Below are 20,352 nucleotides of genomic sequence, written 5' to 3' on the forward strand. Positions count from 1 at the left end.
TACGGATATGCTGGAAAATTCATAAAAGAACAAGTTGTTAATATAGTTTTGTGTTTTGTGCGCACGACACATACATATGCTGATAATTAACATGCATGCTACAGTAAATACACACCGAACAACATCACGTACATTTCAAGGGGGAGAGGGAGAAACAACACGTTATCAGGTTCATCTTGTATACATGCTTCAATACTTCATCACACATGCTATCATATAGATGAACAGTCAAGAACACTCTCAGCGAGCTACATTCAGGCTGTGATATGTGTGTATGTATGCGCGGGTGCGCCAGCGCGCAGAATCACACATTCACTCATACAACCCCGACCATATAACATAACGAAAACTAGCGCCACCAAACAAAACATTTATCTTGATTCTTGACAGAAATATCACTGACAGGCAACCAATCAGAACGTAGAAGATTCCTCCTCCGGATTCGCCTGATTGGACACAGCAATGGGAGTGATGCTGCGAGAGAGGGGGGAGGGAGACTAGCACACATGCTCAGAGAATAAGGACGAGACGCTTAAGTTTTGATCGCATGCGGCAATGACAAATAACGTCGCTCGTTCGCGTCTGCGTGGTATTGCCGTTTCTTCTCGTGGTACAACCTGGGACGTGCGGTGCGGTGCGGGGCGTTCGATGAGCATCTAACACACAACACAGCTGAGCGGTCTTTACAAGTTTGCGGCCTCAGCCTAGGGCCTTTGCTATATACACTCCACAACGCCACCGTTAGACACAGCCAAGAAGAGACACACATCACATCTGATTGAGAGAGGAAGAAGAAAAAAAGCGGGGAAAGTGTGTCCCGCGCCGTACAGGTGGGCCCCCCTTCTGGCTACTAAGCGAGAGTGGTAGTGGTGTTTCTCACAGCTACTGGTAGAGGGAGGGAGTGTCCAGAGGGGAAGTAAGCGGTGAAGAATGACAACTTGGTCAAAAGCAGTAAGTGTCAAATAACACAATTTCTTTTCTTCTCTTTTTTAAACTAATTAAACAGATTTGACTTCTTGAATTATTAAAGATTAATTACAACTGTTTAGTTGTGATTCTGTGTCGGTGTGATTTCAATGTAGATTAAGCATGTGCTTTTGGATGCAAGTGCCAGATCTGGCCTACTTTTTTTATTTATTTTTTTTTATATATTTTTTTTTCAAATAGTAGACTAAACAAAATACAGCGTTAGATGAAATACAAGCAAAGCTAATCCTATTCCTTCCGAACACTTCAGTATTAGGACCAGTGGCGTAACTAAAGGCTTGGGGGCCTCCCGGCAGACAACATGGAGTGGGACCCCTTCTCTGCGTTCCACTTCACGATTTTGGGTCCCCCTTATGGCTTCAGGTCCCCCGCAATGCTGTGTCTGCGAGGCCCTTATTCACACGCCTGATTAGGATACATACTGTAGAATATTTTTTACAAAATATATTGTTGACAAAAGCAATAGTTTAAGATGGATCAGATAGAAAGTAGATCTCACCAAATATTTTTACCTCTTCGCCTTCCGAATTTGAAAGAATGTTGATAACTTTTTATTTAATGTGAATTACTAGGTATTTTTGTCAGTTCAAACTGTATTGTTGAATCGTAGTGACGTTTTGCTCAGTGGCGAATCTACAAGGTAAAAATTGGGAGGGCAGCCAGAAGCCACACTATGATGGGTATACCATAAGTTTACTAAAAACTTTCAATTATAAATAATAGCTTCCATATTTTTTTCACTCAAAAACTGGGGGTACCTAGGCCCCCGGCCCCGGGCTAGATCCCCCACTGTTCAAACGGTTCCACAGTTTCCTTTTTTTTTTTTTTTTTTTTGCAGTTTTATAAATACAAAATGAGAGAAAATTTTCTCCTCGTAGAAATTTTCCCTCTTCTAACGCTAGAACATGTGTCTAATTATTTTTAATAGGGAGTTAACATATTGAATTCTATCTCCCTACCTTCAGGATGTCATAAGATATGTATTTTTCACATAAATTTTAAACCCTATACCCCACTTAGGAGACGCATTAAAATAATTCTAAATAACATTCGGTCCTTTCTTTTCACTTACCTAGAAATATGCCAAACCATCAGTGTGGGAAGAATAGGGATGCGCACGAGACAAGATTTGTGGCTGTCTCGTCCCGAAAATGTGCTGTAAAAGTAATGTCTCGACTCGAAAAATGTATATTTTTCTATTGGAAGAGCCGTGTCTCGACTCGAATTTTGTCAGAAAAATCCTGTATCGACTCGTCTCGTGCACATCCCTAGGGAAGAAAACAAGTGTGGATTTAGGGATTTGTATAGAGATAATTATACAAATAGATAAATAAACTTTCAGGTTTATAGGCTGTATTTTCTATAATATATATATATATATTTTTAATCATGAAACATGTGCCAAATTTTCTTTAAGACTTTCTTTTAAGATGATATAAATTTTCAGTAGGTTTCAGATAGTATTTTAAGAATGTTTTAGAAGTATTATAATACCTTTTTTTCCTACCTAATTTGCCAGTTCTCATTGTTCACCGCAAGTGTTCTGTTAGATTTCTCAGCTGATTGCAATCAAATACAGCGGAATTGTATTTATTATTATTATTATTATTATTATTATTATTATTATTATTATTATTATTATAGGCCACTTGTCATAGACCAACAAGCATTAATTGCAATCGTGTTTTACACCCACCTGTTCTGACTCCTCGTTTTAGAATAAAACAGTTTGTTCTAAAATAGTGTCATAACCATTCTACTTATCTTTCGTAATTTTATTTCCACCAGTACTGTTTTCTCCTTAAATTTTCTCAATACTTCCACACATATTTATTCATTCCATCCAGGTCTATCGTTCTTCACTTCCACATTTCCAGCTCTACTTGGCTGGAGGATTCTACTTACTCTCTTTCTGCTTTGTATACTACAATAAATGCACTACACGGAATCTTTGCAAACTCTTTTCCATAGTAGGTTCCCGGCGGGAGCTCATGTGCTTCGGATTCCACGTTAGTCAGTAGGTCCACGTCTCATATAGCCTCGCTGCTGAAAGAGACGCTTAACTAAAAATCAACATCATCTTTTTCATAGTAATATACACATTTACATTATTACTTTTATTATTTAATAACGTGCCCAATTATTTTTAGTAAGTTTATATATTAAGTTTCATCCTAACATGAGGGGCTTGTAATATACTCTATTTGCGCCATATAATTTATACCTTCCTTAGGATCAGGGACGGCTTTAGGATTTTACTCTTGGGTAGGCTCGCCCGCTCCTTCCCTTATGGATACATACACACATTTGATTGATTGATGACAGTAGAAATTACTTTTGCAGTAGTGGTTGATACTATTTGTTAAATAATGATCTACCATTAATACAAATAGTGGAAAATATATTTACTCTTTATTGCAATTTGTAGCGTTTATGTGTTTTTCAAAATTTATGGGTAGGCCCGTGCCTACTCGGCCTACCCGCTAAAACCGCCATTGCTTAAGATACACATTTTAATGAAAAATACATGATAAAAATCCAGCTCAAGGATAGTGCTAACAATGTTCAAGAGTTAATTTCTAATTCTTTAAGTTAGTATTGTCTGCGAGACGAGACGAGACGAGACGAGAAAATTTTCTTGTCTCGTCTCGTCTCGGTTTTTTTAAAATAAATAAATAGAGCTCTCGCCTTTTCTTGAAATGTTTCTTATCCCGTTTTGTAAACTTATGTCCTGTTATGATCTACAAGTTATCAAAATACTTCCACGTAGAGAAAGAGGTACACGAAAGGTGTGATATAACAACATTTAAACCATATGTGTTATGTTTTTCATTAAGGTCGTGCATTATTATATATTATGAATCATGCAACATTAAAACAATGTTTGAAATCTAAGACCTGGACGAACTCGTAGTGTTTCCCATGAAACTCGAGAAATTTCTACTCGAAAATAAGACGAGAATTTATCATTTTTCTCTCCTCATCTGGAATTTGAAAATTACTTCTCGTGAGTAACACTATTTAAGCTATTTTCCTATTATGATATAAACAACGTTGATTTAAATGTGGATGAAAAAAATATAGAAATTGCTCCCCTTTTTCCCTTTAAAGCTTAATTTTTAAAATGGAACATGTGTCTTCTTTATTTTTTTTAATCCGGAGTTTATAAACAACCGAGTTTCATCACTCTCACTTTCAGAAACTCTATATTTTGGCATAAATTTTGAATCTCTTTTCGTACGTTTATTGAGATACGCGTTTTAAAAGAAAATGAAATATAATAAATAAATCAGTTCGAGTTAGGTACTAACTACTATGTTCAAAACTGATTTCAACCTTCTTCCCATGATGGTGAGATAGACAAGATCGATTTCATTTTTACAATTTATATAATATTAACACAGTAGAGTTCCGAAAACTCAGCCTAATGTAGACCAAAGGATGTCCGAGTTTGCGAAACTGCCGGGTTATCGAGAATGGGGTTAAAAAAGGAATAAGTACGAGTTTTACCTCGGAAAATACAGTGCTGTTGCTGTACTTGTCATTACGTATTGGTTGCCATAGTTATATAAACAATAGTTCACAAGTTGCTTAAAAAATAGTGTAGTAGCTCCGAAAAGCGCCACCTCCTTTGAAACTACATGGTACTGTTTGAAATTGTAGCAAATTTAAATACCAGATTGGTTTCTGGCCAGAATATCCAGAGTAAATTTATCTCCCATGTCTCTCAATTAAATAAAGTACTATGTATCTGGCCAGTGGCGGATCCAAGAGGGGCTATAGACCCCCCCCCCTTGACGCTCAGGTATACACTGGATAAAATGGGTTTCAATCCTGCTTTACACTGGATAAAGCTGTAAACTATGGTTTAGCCCTTCCCTTTATCATATCCTGGATCCGCCCCTGTATCTGGCCACACTGGCTAACCAGTCAGGCGACAGGTGTGTAGTTTTTATGAGTCATAGTAGTTAACAAAGAATATTGTAGCTTCTTGGAAAGAAAACGAAATAAATCTTATGTTTTAGTGTACAGGAGTCAGGGGCAGTGTTTCTTCCAGACATGTTTTTGGGGGTTACTGCGGCCTGGAACTCTGAGAGTGCCCCCCCCCCTTCCCGGAGGTGACCAAGATAATACGTCTATAATATAGTAATAAATAGAATAGTACCAGCAGTGCTCCCCGGAATACTAAGTGTGTCCCCCGGAACATTTTTTCTGAAACAACGACTGGTCAGGGGCGGAATCAGGACGGTCGTCTGGGGGGCGGTGGGTTGTAATACTGCTACTTAGAGCTACTTTTATGAGTTCCAAACTCTGGGATGGGTTTTATTTATATATAAAATAAGAAAGTTTCCTCTTCTTGAGGGAAGCAATCACTCCGATCGCCCCCCCCCCTCGATCCGCCGTTGACAGGAGTAATGTAGGCTTATGGGCTAAGAAAAGTTAAAATAACTCCTTTACCTTATATTTATATAAACATAATACTATAAGTGGGTTCGAGGAGCCCCCTTTTGGATGACCTGTTATCAAACATAACTTGGAATTCCTAGGTTTAAAGTCACGAAGTGCATTCATTGTGAAGCATCACAATGATCATTGATATTAGTGTTGCCCACGAAATGAGAAATATCTCGTCTCGTTTCATAAATGAGGTAGAAATCAAGCTCGAGACGAGAAATGCATTTTACAGTCTGGTCTCGTTTTCCAAACGAGAAATTTTTCTAGTCACGTGTGCAACACTAGTTCTCCCAAGTCATATATCTCCAACACTGTTTTAGTATTAGAATACATGGTTCAAAGTACCAATACAAAATAAATTCAGTATAAATTGATACAGTGATAGCACCAAGAGAATTAAGAGAATTTATCTATGTTTAAAGATACACAAGTCATTACACAATATTCTCCAATAATTGAAAATGGTTTAAATGTTATATCACAACCTTCGTGGACTTCCCTTGGTGCGGAAGGATTCGGATAATTTCTAGATGAAATTAAGGTTAGTTTAAAGATACAAGTTTTGTCGATAGATGTCACTATAGTCTTCGCATCTCTCTCATGTATTTTTTTTTTATCTTTCACGAAAATTCACGATTTCTCTTACAAATTTCAAACTAGGGACTTTTTTTTTTTTTTTTTTTTTTTTTTTTTTTAGGAGGAGGAACTTCATAACCTATCGAAGGCAACAATCCGTGCCGATTTTTTTATTTAGAATTTTCTTCTATGTTGAAGTGGCGTGATTGTTCAAATGGATATTCAAACCTTTAAGAATATAACTATTTCAACACAGAAAAAATTTCTAAATAAAAAAATCGGCACGGATTGTTGTCTTGGATAGGTTATGAAGTTCCTTCTCTATAAATTTGAAGTGTCTAGGCTGAAATTTGTAAGAGAAATCGTGATTTTTCTTGAAAGGTAAAAAATGCATGAGATATACGAAGACTGTAGTGACATCTACTGGCAAAGCTTGTCCCTTTACACCAACCTTAAGAAGAAAATCTGGATATAAATGTTATACATAAATTTACAAACGAGTCGAGAAAAGCTTTCCGAGAATATCGAGATGAGACAATAATTCTACAAAAATACGAGACGAGACAAGAAACCATTTCTCATCTTGTCTAGTTGGGTTTGCATCTGGCGTAGGTGTTAACACTAGGAGTCGAGTTCAGGACCACACGCAGGAAAGCACAGTAGATTGATTGATTTGGAGTTTAATATTGAATTCAGCACTGAAATAATATGAGACGTGGACCTACAGTTTAAAGTCTGGAATCGAACCCGGTTCTGACATGACAAAAGCGTGTTTGCTAACCTGTAGTCACAAATGAATGTTCTAGTCTTCCAGGCACGGAAGTGCACTTATCACTATCATTGATGTCAAAAAATGAAAATTGGCACAAAATAATTTATTCACTCTGGATATGGAATTCACACCAATATCATTGGCCCACAAAGCACCAACCAAATCGTAATTAAGTAGTACTGAATATGCATATCTTACATACATTTTACGTGATATTATCTTCTCAGTATTAGATTCACGTATTTTATGAAAAATATTAATGCACTAACTAGCAGCGAAGAGAAAACAGTTGGAATTGCGTTGGCTATAAAATCTGAACGATACAACTGAACAAAATTTCGTTGAGAGGTCACGATGGCTCAGTGCTAGAGCGTTCTCCTCTGGTGTAAGTATATGGGGTCTTTGGTTCGATCCCAGCTCGCACCAAGTGAGATTTATGGTAGACAAACATCGTGTGCGTGTTTTTTGTGGGTTCTACAGTTTCCTCCCACTTTCTTCATTCCACCATTTCATTCGTTTCTCATCTTCACTGTCTCCTTTAGCCTAGCCGTGGGATGTAAAATTTCAACTTCAAAATACTGTATTCATTGACGTCAGGTGGGGAAACTTTCAAAAGCTTTTAGAAAAAAGCAACGTGTTTTTTTGAAATCCAAGTTATCAAACTTGAAACTAACACTTAAAATACACACACACACACACACACACACACACACATATATATATATATGCATATATATAATTTGCGACATGTGTAAAGGTATCAACTAATTTAAGAAAGGCAATCTACCTCACACTTATATACAGACTGTCCCAAAATTTGTGTGTAAATTTCACTTACGTAGAAACGGTAAGCCCTAGGAAAGTGAAACTTAATGGGATTATAGACAAAGTCCAAAGTTTTGTGAGAGGCTCAGGCGAACATAATGGTAACCATCACTTTCAGTGAAATTGAATTATTAGTTGGAATAGGTTGTGACAAAACCACAAAACAGGATGTAGGTAGTTTAATTTTGGAAATGTACCTGCAGATGGCAGGAGAAGCTTGTTTGATGTGTGTTATTACTCATTACATTGAATTATATGGGAATGGTTAACTTTTTTGCAGTTTACTCGAGAGTTAGAAACCGCGAGACATGCCACTATGTTTGCCCGAGTTCCTCATATATGATCCAAAGTTTAGTCTAAGTTCAGTAGTGACAAGGGATCAAAAGTCACGAAGCTTATGTGTCATATTGTAGGCAGTGAAATGATGAAGAAAGAAATTTAACTAAAAAATGATTGTTTCCTGTGTTAGATAATTACAATTTTATTCGACATATCGAGTATCATGTGCTACAGTAAACATAAGTTTCATTCTATATACGAGTGGGAAGCAGTTGAAAGAGTTCTATCTCGTCTCGAGTACTATCGTCACGAAATTTCTGTCCCCTCTCGTTTCTTGGTCAACTTAGATAAGATGAATAGATTCTTAAAATCGTATCTAAGGCATTTCAAATTCTGATCATCTTTAGTAGGATGACGCGTTCTTCTTCTTCTTCTTCTTCTTCTTCTTATTATTATTATTATTATTATTATTATTATTATTATTATTATTATTATTATTATTATTATTATTATTATTATTATTAAAGAAATGTTTGTGAATCCGAGCTTAGACCAACATCTTTGAAGATAAATGATACATCCCAACACCATTCGTTTCCGTTAAATATCCAGATTGTTGGAATTAATTTTGAGGAGTTTAACATCTAAAGAAAGAAGAGAACCCGGCTGTTTTTATTATTGTCTTGTGTGGTCTTCGAAATCAACAAAACTTGCTTTCAAACTGCTGCAATTCTTTTGTGTTATTTTACAACGAGTGGTCAGTCAGTCTACTTTGTAAGGTATTTGATAATGGAACATTTGGTCAATTGTTCAAAGAGTACATTTGATAAATTCAGTGGACACACCCAAAGTTGTTCTGTGCTAGGACTCAGATCTTCTCAGTGATACAGTCTAGTACATTTGTATACTAGTTCACTCGATTGCCTGTTTCTTTTCACCTACAAAATCAGCGTGTACTTTTTAAGATCAGTATTTGTATGGTTGTTAATGACACTTCAGGGAGCAGAAAATTGCTTTCATGCATCTTTTTAATAGTTTCCAATTTCTGTTTTTCAACGCTATTAATAATCTTGTCTTCCTGGAATTTTTGATATTTCCTGCTAGATAGAACGTTGTTGTCTTCTTTGATGGAAGTAGTATACGTTATCTCTGTGCTATTGAAATAATGTTTGCATAGCGGTCACATCAAATTGACTAAATGAAATCATGGAAATCATCTGTATTTCGGTTTTTACTAGTAGTGAGCAAGTTCGTGACTTAGTTGGAGATTTTTATCTAAATATTTACATTTCAATCCTTTAATTGCGATTAATAAGTGAATTTTCTTGGGTATAACTCAGAATGTTATCGAAATATTTACAGTATTTCAATCTTCTTGGAGAAGATTTGCTTTATTGATTTTACTTACATATATTTACGCGAGAAAGTTCTTTCTTTAGCTCAGGATTTTGCCTATAACTATTTACAGTACTTTTATTCTTTCAATTTTAACAGTAAATAAATTTCTGTGTTTACCTGAAAATTTTTACAGTATTTTAATCCTCTGTTTCGACAATAGGCAAATTTCTTTCCTTACAGCTGAGGATTTCCTAAGTATTTATAGTAGTTAAATCATTCAAGCTTTGACTGAAGGTGAATTCCTTTGTTTAACTGACGATATTAGCTAAACATTTACATTATGTTATTATCTCTGTTTTGACAGTAGATGAATATTCTTGCTTAGGTGAAAGTTTTGCCTGGATGTTTGGAGTAATTTTATTCTTTCAGTTTTAACCTAGATGAATTCTCTATTTTGTTGAGGATTTTGCCTACATATTTACATTATTGTTATTCGGTAGTAGGCAAATTTCTTTGTTCAGTTGAAGATTTTTTTAAAAATATTATTAGTATCCCTGCCTTTTCAGTTCAGATCTAGTCGAACTTCTTTGCTTAGCAGATGATTTTAATTAAGTATTCACACTACTTTTAGTTTTGATAGTAGGTGATTTCTTTGCTTGGCTGTGGATTTTCCTCCAAATATTTAGAGTAATTTATCTTTCCTATTTTGACTGTTGGTAAATTTATTTGATTAGCTGAGAATTTTGTCTAAATATTTACATTATTTTTATTCTTTCAGTTTTGATAGTAGTTTAATATCTTTGCTTAGCTGAAGGTTTTTGCCTGAATGTTTATAATAATTCCTTAGCCTCAGATTTTGCCTAAATGATTACAGTACCATTTATCCATGCAGTTGTGTCAGTTGGTCAATTTCGTACTTAGCTAAAGACTCTCACCTAAATATTTACCAGTGGTCTTGTCCTCCCAGTTTTGTCAGTAAATGAATTTCTCTGTTAGCTGAGAATTTTGATTAGGGCCTAAATCGATAATGTCGTTAAAACTACACTGAAAATTTGAAATGGTAATAGTCAAAGATTTTGGAAGTTTTGCAAGACTTATAGACAAAGTTTGTCTAAGGTAAGACGAATGGGAACATAAAAGAAAGCCTGTCAAAACTAAACAATACGTTATCATACTCGAAACTTTTTATAGTGTGGTTACATACCACATTAGTTACCTTGAAACAACTATTTTTTACTTGTTAACAAGTTATTTCAGATATTTAAACCAATTTTACTCTGAAAAAATAGAATTGAACTCAGATAGTGATTCTGAAAAGAAACTGGGGTTAATCTTTCTAAAACAAGGTTAAGTTGTGTTGAGAGAAAATCACAATTAATTAAGATAAATGGTGTCGAAGTTGTCTTTGTAACATTCTAGAATTACTTAATTTAGATTATCACTTATTCAGGTCTGTTACTGTAGGTCTTATTTTCTCAGAAATCGGATTTGGTATTTTAAACAAAATACAAACCTGAGCAGAATTCAAATTCCTGCGACTTCCGTATACAAGGGTTCTAAAGCTAGTTCCGACTTTGTTTTTGTAACGATTGATCGCTCATGAGTTCGTCTGAACAAACCATGTTAGGACGTTAAACAAGTCATTGACTTAACTGCGATCTACGACGAATCGAATGCGAAGCCATGCCTAAGGGATTAAGTGATTGAAAAGTTCAATTTAAGTTCAAAAGGAAAATATAGTACTTGTAAAAATGTTCTCCGTACTAACTACCCAATCTGAGTGGGATTCTAAAACTCATGCAAATATTAATAAATTAGATATTCATATTTTGTGTATCTACAAAAGACTAATGTACCAATTCTTTTCTTGAACATTCAGGAGTTGAAAAACAACTTGTGGAAGATCTTTTTAACATCTGTTTCTTCCTTCGTGGGTCAAATTTTACAAAAAAAAAAAAAAAAAATCACAATCTAAGGTGCAAAATTTTTTAAAAAATCCTGGAACCAACGCTTTTGTAAGTCTGAGGAGAGGCAGGAAAACACCTTCTGTTCGGAGTCTAATTTTTCAAAATTTCAAATTATCCAGAGTCTAGATTTAAGGATAATATTAAAACAAAATTTCAATTCCTACTCTTACCTGTTTTGGAAATGTAGTAATGAGTGAGTTAGTGTCTCCATAAAATTTATAAACAAGGGACTTTCAAAAGAATTTTCTCTTTCATTGAGGAATCAGTAGAAAGAAAGGAAATGAAAAAAGGGAAGTTGTGTTTATAGAGAGATCACAAGAAAGACGACTGACTGGAAAAATGGACATAAAATCGAAGAAAAAGCTCCATGAAAACGTGTGTATGGAGTGTGGAGTTGTATATTATGGATGTGAGGTATGGAGAAGAAAAACGGAGAATGAAAGACTTTGAAATAGGGTGCTTTAAAAGAGTGTTGAAATTACGTAAGTGGACAGGGTATGAAATAAAAAAAAAAAAGTGTTGGAAATGGTAGAAGAAGAGAAAAAGGAGTGTACTGAAGATTGTTTCGAAAAGAAAAGAAAGAATGATTAGAAATAATATAACATAGAAGAAACACACTATTGACTATGGAGGGAATTTAAGAAGGAAATATAACCAGAGGATAGCGGACAAAATAATTGATTGATCGAAATATACGGGCCAAAATAATACAAAGTATAGGGAAGAAAAACTACAGTACATAGACAGTATTAGGGAGTGAAAAGTTTTACTAAGGACAGGAAACAATGATAATTTCCATCAAATCAATCGGGAGACTATTAACCCTAGAAGAGCATGACATAAATTACAATTTCTCATTATCTCAGGGAGAGTGTGAATTCAGAGAAACGAAACATGTTTAAATTCAACATCCCATGTCTAACTTTCAATGGTTATCATACGTTTTGGAAAGAAAATTAGAACTAGAGTAAACAAGATTACTCTCAATTAATGGTACTTCTTAGGTATTCACTCAATGTCCGCAAATAAAACTATTAGCTTAACATTATCCAATATTACTGATTGTATAAAGAGGACACGGAAACATTCTGACGATTCATAAATATTTCTTCCCTTCCTCTTTAAAGTACAAACCAACCACATTGTTATTTTTTCTTAATAAGTCACTGAATGCATACTACCGCATACATGTTGACAAGTACGCTTCACTGCGTATGGAGGGAACAAACAGAAAAGGGAGGGAGTAGAGCACCGTCCCCTTGGGAATATTCGATCGATGATGGCTGCAATTTACTGTCACGGAGACTTTGCATCTGTAACATTCCTCTGCCGCATAGCAACAAAAAGTACACACACGTATTTATCTTTTCGTTTATTATTTTTTTATTCTGCAGGAACGTGGACTGGCTGAACTAATTTAAAAAAAATGAAGAATTTTTTTTTGTATTCCAGTAAGTAAATTCTCTAGAATTATTTTACAGTAGACCTATAGTTTCAAAGTCTTTCCTCCAGAAATTCATAAGTATTTGGTTCTCTCAGATTTGTTGGTTCCAGCAGGATAGAACATAGCTCCCTTATGCCATACTCCATCCTGCTGGCATGGTAATATACAGGGTGTTTCAAAACAACACCGACAATATTTGGGAGATTATTCCTGACATCAAGATAAGACAAAAGGTATAGACCAACTTGGGTGCACAAATGCTTCCTTTCGGAGTTATAGGCTGCCAAAAACATGAAAAAATGAAGTTTAACAGTCCATAGTTCCAAAATTATAAGACCTACCATAGTCAGGTCAAGACTTCACTTAGGAATTAATATTGCCCTAAGTTTCAGAATCCTGCGGTACTTCCGCAACAATTTTTATAGAGGTAATTGGTGAACACTTCAAATTATATGTTCGTAGCCAAACTTCCTCTATAAAAATTGTTGCGTGAGTACCTTAGGAGTCTGAAACATGTATTTTTGGATGGCGCACATATTAGTTCCTTGTTAAGTGTTGATCCGACTATGGTAGGTCCCATAGTTTTCAAGCTATGAACCTTTAAAGTTCATTTTTTTCATGTTTTCGGCAGCCTATAACTCCGAAAGAAAGCATTTGTGCACCCACGTTGGTCTATACTTTTAGCTTATCTTGGTATCAGGAATCACCTAACAAACGTTGTCGGTGTTGTTTTGAAACACTCTGTATATTACTCCTGGTGTAATTATGTACTTTTATTCAGTTGGCTGTATAGCATTCCTATCTGCTTTGCTACTTAATTTTACGATTTTGGCTTATGCCTCCTTAGTCTTGAGTCCTCTCAGATTTCCTAGTTTTAACAGGATGGAGCATGCTCTCTTATTCCAGGCAATTTTGTATCTCGTATTTCCTGACAGAAAGATGGTTATCACATATAATATCTATGGATTAGTATCCCGACAGTTCTAATCTATCTTATGACAATGTTGTGTAGAGTTATTAATAAGTGCCAGACACAAGTATTACGACTGTTTCTACATTAGACGTACCAGATTATCGTTGGTTCTTCTTTCGTTTTGAGTTTAAAGTTTTTTTTTGTCACTGTAAAGGCTATATGAGACATGGAAATACGTATTGACAGCCAAGGTCATAAGAAAGGACATATTGAACTTCTGCTCCCCCTCTTCCCTCTCCACAATGGAAATTTCGTTTCGGCGTGTCTAATTGTATTCCAGTTTCTTGAGCTGTTAATTTCCTCTTTACATTGGATCTGTCTAAACGTGCTAGTTGGCAACAGCAGTATTCGCAGTTTCAATTACATAATTTAAGGCTGCAGTCGCTTTAGTCAGCGTGGATCTCATGTGAAGCTCCTTAACGTAGAATCCGAACCACATGAGGTACAACCAGGAAGGCTCGTTTTCTTATAAGATTGTACAGTGTGTGACGCTGGGTCATTCTGTACCAATAATGATGTTCATTTGTGCTGTTGTGTGTTTGAACATGTAGTCTCAGTGGTATTCAATACGTATGTATGTACGATGTATCAAATGTCATTACAACTAAGGATATTTACTACATCACGATCAATTACTGGTTGGTTGATTTGGAGTTTATCGTCCTTTCCAGAGCCAAAGCTTATGAGTTGTGGACCTACAGCTTAATGCGAATTCCGAATCATATGAGCTTCTACCGAGATTCGAACCCGGTTCTTCCGCACTGAAGTCATGTATCCTTACCATATAGTCACTATAGTCACGAGACAGTTAGTATAATCAATTACTGTAATGTATTATGTTGGTAATATTCCGTTACGCTATATTACATGCAGAGGTTATAAAATTTTCATGTCATCCTGCACTTTAAGTTCAATAACTTACTGCGTATAGAAATATATTACCACTATTACTCTCTCTCTCTCTCTCTTAATCTATCTATCTATCTATTTATCTATCCATCTATGGCCTATGGAACCCGGAGATTCAATGCCGCGTTCACAAAAGCTCTCCACTGACTTCTATCGTTAGCAACTGGATCTAGTTTCTACTTTGTATTCTTATTTTTGCAAGATTCATATTATTGTCCTCCCATCTACGTCTAGGTCTTCCTAATTTTCGTTTTCTGATTGGTCTTCCAGTCAAGACTTCGAAAGCGTCCAAATTTTCTCCCATTCTGGCTACATGACCTGCCTACCTGAGCCTCCTAAATTTGATGTCCCTAACAATGTTTGGTAATCGGTATAAATTATGTAGTTCTTCGTTATGAAGTTTCCGCCATTTCCTATTCCCGTTTCTCTTGGGTCCGAATATTCGTCTCAAGATATTGTTCTCAAATACTTCCAGTCTACATTCTTCCCTCAGAGTAAGCTACCATGTTTCGCAACCATACAGAACAACAGGCATGATTATCGTTTTATAGATTTTAAACTTCAAATTCCTACACAGAATTTGTGACGACAGAAGATTTTGAACTAAATAATAACACAAATTTCCTGCTTTCAGTCGACATTTAATTCCCTCGTGGATATGGTTCTGATCTTAATATTGATCCTAGATATTTGAAAGTATCCACTTTATCCAAAGTATTATTTGATACTTTGACGCATCTATAATTTGCAATATTACTATCCCGACGAACTTCCATGTATTGAGTTTTCTCTGTATTTACTTGTAAACTCATGTCTCTACAAGCGTTTAATAAGACCTCTGCATTTCTTTCTATTGTTCTCCTATCATCCCCTATTAAATTTACATCGTGAGCGTACGGAATAACCTAGTAAACACCATTCAGCTCAAGGCCTTGGTTGCTATCTTTGATTTTTCTTAAAGCGCACTCCAGGACAAAGTTGAAAAATAATGGTGACAAACGCATCTCCTTATTTCAGACCATTCTCGACGTGAAAGCTCGTGGACAGGAATTTTGCTACTAGGACTTTACTTTCGGATTCATTTAAATACATCTTAATTAATCTAACTAGCTTTTTCGGTATTCCAAATTCTGTAAGAATGTTGTACTGTACAATGTTTTTTCCCCTAATCGAGTCGTAAGCCTTTCTAAAATCAATAAATGATTGATATATCAGGGTACTGTGTTCCCATTTCTTTTCGAGTATTTGTCGAATGGTAGATATCTGGTCGATAGTTGATTGATTTTTCCTAAATCCCCACTGATAATCTGCAATAATTTCATCTGCGTGTGGGGTCAATCTTTCTAAGAACATTTTTGAGAGGATTTTATAGGATGTTGACAGAAGAGAAATGCCTCGATAGTTATTACAATCAGTTTTGTCACCTTTCTTGTAAATTGGAACAATGATTGATTCTTTCCACTCTTGTTCCGAATAAGAAAATGTGTTTGTGCATCTTGTTCCACAATTTTCCCTCTCCACCTAAAATTAACTCAACCTGAATTTCGTCTATACCCGGAGATTTGTGTTTCTTTAGTTTGTTTATAGCAATTTCTACTTCTGTTTTGCTAGGCTCTGGAATATACGATTTTGCTGTGTACATTTCCGTTTTTTCATAAACATTAGTTTTTGGTTGCGTGGTTGTATCTTATGAAATGTTTTTCACTTGTTTCATTTTCCACTAGAGAGCTTCGCAAAAGTTGATTTATTTTGACAACTGAGTATTTGGCACTACTTTATCAGACGGTTCTATCAAATATAATTCAATTAACACAGTAGGAACAAACTTTTACTGCCTTAAAAAGTGTTCCTGAGCAAGGGGAAGTTCATTATGCACCCTGTAATTAAGCTACAAGAGGTCTACTTAAGCTCAAGGTCAACGGTGCACCTATCGAGTCAACTTTTGGAATATTCCATTCCATTAGTTTCTCCAAGTAGCTAAAGGAAGAGTATATGAATGACTGTGTAGAGTTCTCCGTGGCTGAACGGATAAAATCATGGTGTGATAGCTCAGAGGTTCCCCGTGGTTCGAAACCCGTGTAGGAAGCTGAAGACTTTTAAAATTCCTAATTCCCCAGATCTTAAAATCTTTCTCTCCTTTCGCAATCATCTGATGCTCTAAAAGGAGTTTTCCACCTTAATTGACAACTACCTTATGTGATCATCGCAGTTCGGAAACTTTCCTTCTTCTGTTTCACAAAATCACAAATTTCGTCATGGTATGGATGCTATCCGATTATTTCCCCCCCAATTCTAAACTAGCATATGTAAATCATCTCTCTCTCTCTCTCTCTGTTTACATTTGAATCTCTTTCTTTCAATGTCATCCACTATGAACGTACAGGGCTTGGGATCAAACCTTTGAATTCTTGAAACCAAATGTAAGCGCTCTATCAATGTGGTATCATAACTCTATAGCTTTGTTGGTAAAAGCAGTGTCATTTAGATTTTGTTCGGGGGTGAATCTCCGCCGACATAAGAGTTTTAGTTTTTATATCAGTGCTTTACTATAAATTTTATCAAACAATATGTATTTATCACACTCAAAAGAGGGGGGAGTTACACTTCCTGTCCTGTCCAAATGACGCCCCTGGAACATTTGCTTGCAATTACTGGGAAACAAAATGAAATTAATCACTGAATAACATTCATTTCTGTCAGTAGTTTTTAAAGCTCTGCGCCCGCATTACAGACTGCTGTGATTGACAATTTCCACAGATTTCACAACGAACATCTTCCTAATTTGATGTAATACGTGGTATTTGAAGAAGAGAAAGAATGCAAATAAAGGCGTTTATGAAGGTATGGGAACATTTTGTGACATTTTTTTTTAAAAAAAATTCAGGATCTACAAAGGCATTTCAGAACAAACGAATGAAAGAGACAGTTTTAAAGCTATAAAGCATGTAAACATGGTTCCTGTTTTTTCCGTCTAAATAGAAAGAATATATTAAACGGCGTGACAAACATCTTGGCATTTGAAAGTGGCGCTCCAAGTTCTCTTTAAATGTTGCTAGCAAATGAGAGGCCAGCGGTATTGCCACGTTTATTTTGTACACATTCACGTCTATTCCCTCACACCTGATCACGCTGTAGTTTGTCTGCTTAGCCATACCACACCCCTTTACCACCTGGCAACGTCGCATCAGAGCTCGCGTTTTATTCGTTTGGCTGAAATGTCAAGATGTTTGTCACAGGCTTTACATCACACAGACTGCTTTAGACAAGAAGAGGAGGAGGACGAGTTGGATTGAATACCAGGATCATAAGTCGATTGAGACGTGTGTTTCTGAATGCATAAGCACATGGCGCAAGAGTTTGTAAGTAATTTGGACTTAAGCATTTTGTCACATTTTCTATGTCGTGAGCTGTACTTTAAATGATCATGCACTTGATAGTGAGTTTCCTGAAAACCATGAATGTTCATTAATCGAACTTGTAGTTAAGGGCCATTCATGTATAAGAAACTAGCATGAGGATGAAATATATTCTTGGGACGCTTAATTGATTGCAGAAAACAGTTTCTCGCTATCTATTACCGTTTTTATCCCATAGCAATCAACGTTAAAATCGGAAGTGGTTAATTCCTGCCACTTGCAGTTTGAATAGAGGGTTAAGATAGAAGACGGTACCTATTCGTAGAATGTTAAATCGATCCAAAAATAAACTTCTCGCTATCTTATTGTTTCTTTTTTGCTCTATGTAGATGAATATTGAAACCGGAAGTTGTAGTATATTTTTATCATTTCCGGTTTTAGTATAGAGTTAAGGACTGAGATGAAATGCATTTTTGAGATCTTAATTGATTGCAGGAGATGGCTTCTTGCTATTTACCTTTCTTTGCTCTATAGTAATTCACTTTCAAACCGTAAGTGGTTGATTTCTACCGCTTTCAGCTTGAATATGATCTGCATCAAGGAATTAGATTCTTAACGTTTGATCCTCTATTTCCTGGCTTTAAAAATTGACAATACGGAAAAACTCCAACGAAAGCTGGTTCTTGATAGGCTCCAACGAACCACGTGACTATGTCGTTCATTAGATAGAAATGGCAGTAGAGAGCTTAATGGCGAGAAATATCAAGAATTATAATGTACTGAGTGTCTCATCGATCATAGAAATTTTGCCATTGTTGGCAGGTCACGTGCCGCTACTTAGAAGCTTCAATGCTTCTTCAGATAACCTCTTCGTCTTCATGTACGCTTTTTCTGTTTTGATACTATGCATCAATTGTAGCCTCCTTGATTCTTCCCCCCTCTTTTCTGCCACGATACCCTGTAGCATATCTCTTATGATGCAGTTCCTTCTTAGCCAATGTGTCAACCAGTTTCTCTTCCTCTTTTCAGTAATGCCCTGTACAATAATCGTTTTTTTTTTCACACCATTTCTAACATTCCTTCATTTGTTTTCCTCTCCACTCACCTAATTCTCTCCATTCTTCTCTACATCCACATTCCGAAAGGTTCCAGTCGTTTTATATCACTTTTGCCTAATGTCCATATCTTCACCTCATACAGTACAATACTCCACACAGTACAACGTTTCATTGAAGTGCCGATAATTTATGAACTTTTATGTTACATCGTAAGTAGAGATTGTAATGTTAGATTGGAAAGGTATCCCACAACTGCTATATTAACATAGCCATTATGCTAAATACAGATTTTTTTTTTTTTTTTACCTTAGATAATTTGATTATCAATATCTGTGCAATAAGTAAACAACAGAAAGGGCAACGCTTTTGGTGTTGTCTTGTCAATGTGAGTGAAATAAAATAAATAACGAAGGGTAACGCCCTTGGTTTTGTCCCTGTCAATTCCCAAGCCATTTGACATGTTCCTTCATGCCTAACTTGGGCTTCGGGAAGGTCACCAAAGAGCTTACCTATCCTGAAAACTATGGATTCGACACTATATGGTTGTGTTGAACATGCTGTTTTTCAGACGCCGTGACCATGAATGTTGAACTTGGTCTTGAACGGCGTCTGAAGTATCACTATTCGTCTCAGCGACCCCAAAAATTATGAATTTGAAGTTAATATCCGTCGTTATCTCCCTCGTGGTTATATGGTTAGCTTACGCGCTTTTGGCGTGAGACACCTGGGTTCGATTCCCGGCGGCAACTTGTGGTTCGAATCCCCTATTAAGCTGTAGGTCCATTTATCATATAACCTTGTTGCCGAAAGTGACTCTGAGCACTAATTTACCACCCCTAATATCCGTCATCCCGGATATTTATCCTCTCCTTTTACGCATATTTTTTACCTTCCCTCCAATCTGTTTTTCGAGCCGAAAATCGAGAAAGACTTCGTACGCGCTTAGAACGAGTGAATCTGTGTTCAAAATTCGGCTCCTCTAGGTGGACTCTTTCTATGCGAAAATCTGTCCACAGACACACACATTATTTTATATATACTGTAAGTATAGACATACGAGGCCTTAGGTGTTGTGGAATCTAGGGCAAGGATGCATGCCCTAAAAAGGAGTGTCGTGGCTACAAAATCGCTAAAAATGGCTCATAGCCTCTCTAAAACATACAGCTGACCCTAGCTGTCTCAACTAAGCAGGATTCAGTTTATGAAAACCGAAAAAATTATGCAGAAAGATTTTCTCAATAATATTACCCAAGAAACACAAGAAGGTTTACACTTTACAAATCCTATGCTTAGTACATAAAGTTAAGAACATTGACATCCCCGTTGAATTGTAACACTTCTTTTTTAATCTCGTACCAGATTCTTTCAGCAGCTCAATGCTGTAGCGAGACTTCGAAGCTTTCTTATAGGTAA

The 20,352-nt window shown here is 36.0% G+C and overlaps 1 protein-coding gene across 2 annotated transcripts in view; it reads left to right on the forward strand.

The window, feature by feature from the left end:
* The first annotated feature begins 448 nt into the window (after positions 1–448).
* Positions 449–20,352, forward strand: part of LOC145690197 (LIM/homeobox protein Lhx9-like) — a 196,851-nt gene continuing 176,947 nt past the window's right edge. Inside the window, exon 1 of one of the 2 annotated variants that reach the window (XM_081764847.1) lies at positions 449–951. The gene's annotated coding sequence lies outside the window, so the exon portion shown is untranslated. The remainder of the gene's footprint in view (positions 952–20,352) is intronic. The other variant, XM_081764846.1, reaches the window with a different exon arrangement.

This window comes from Thermobia domestica, chromosome 7 (assembly GCF_964235325.1).
Source record: "Thermobia domestica chromosome 7, izTheDome1.hap1.1, whole genome shotgun sequence".
Taxonomy (NCBI): Eukaryota; Metazoa; Arthropoda; class Insecta; order Zygentoma; family Lepismatidae; genus Thermobia; species Thermobia domestica.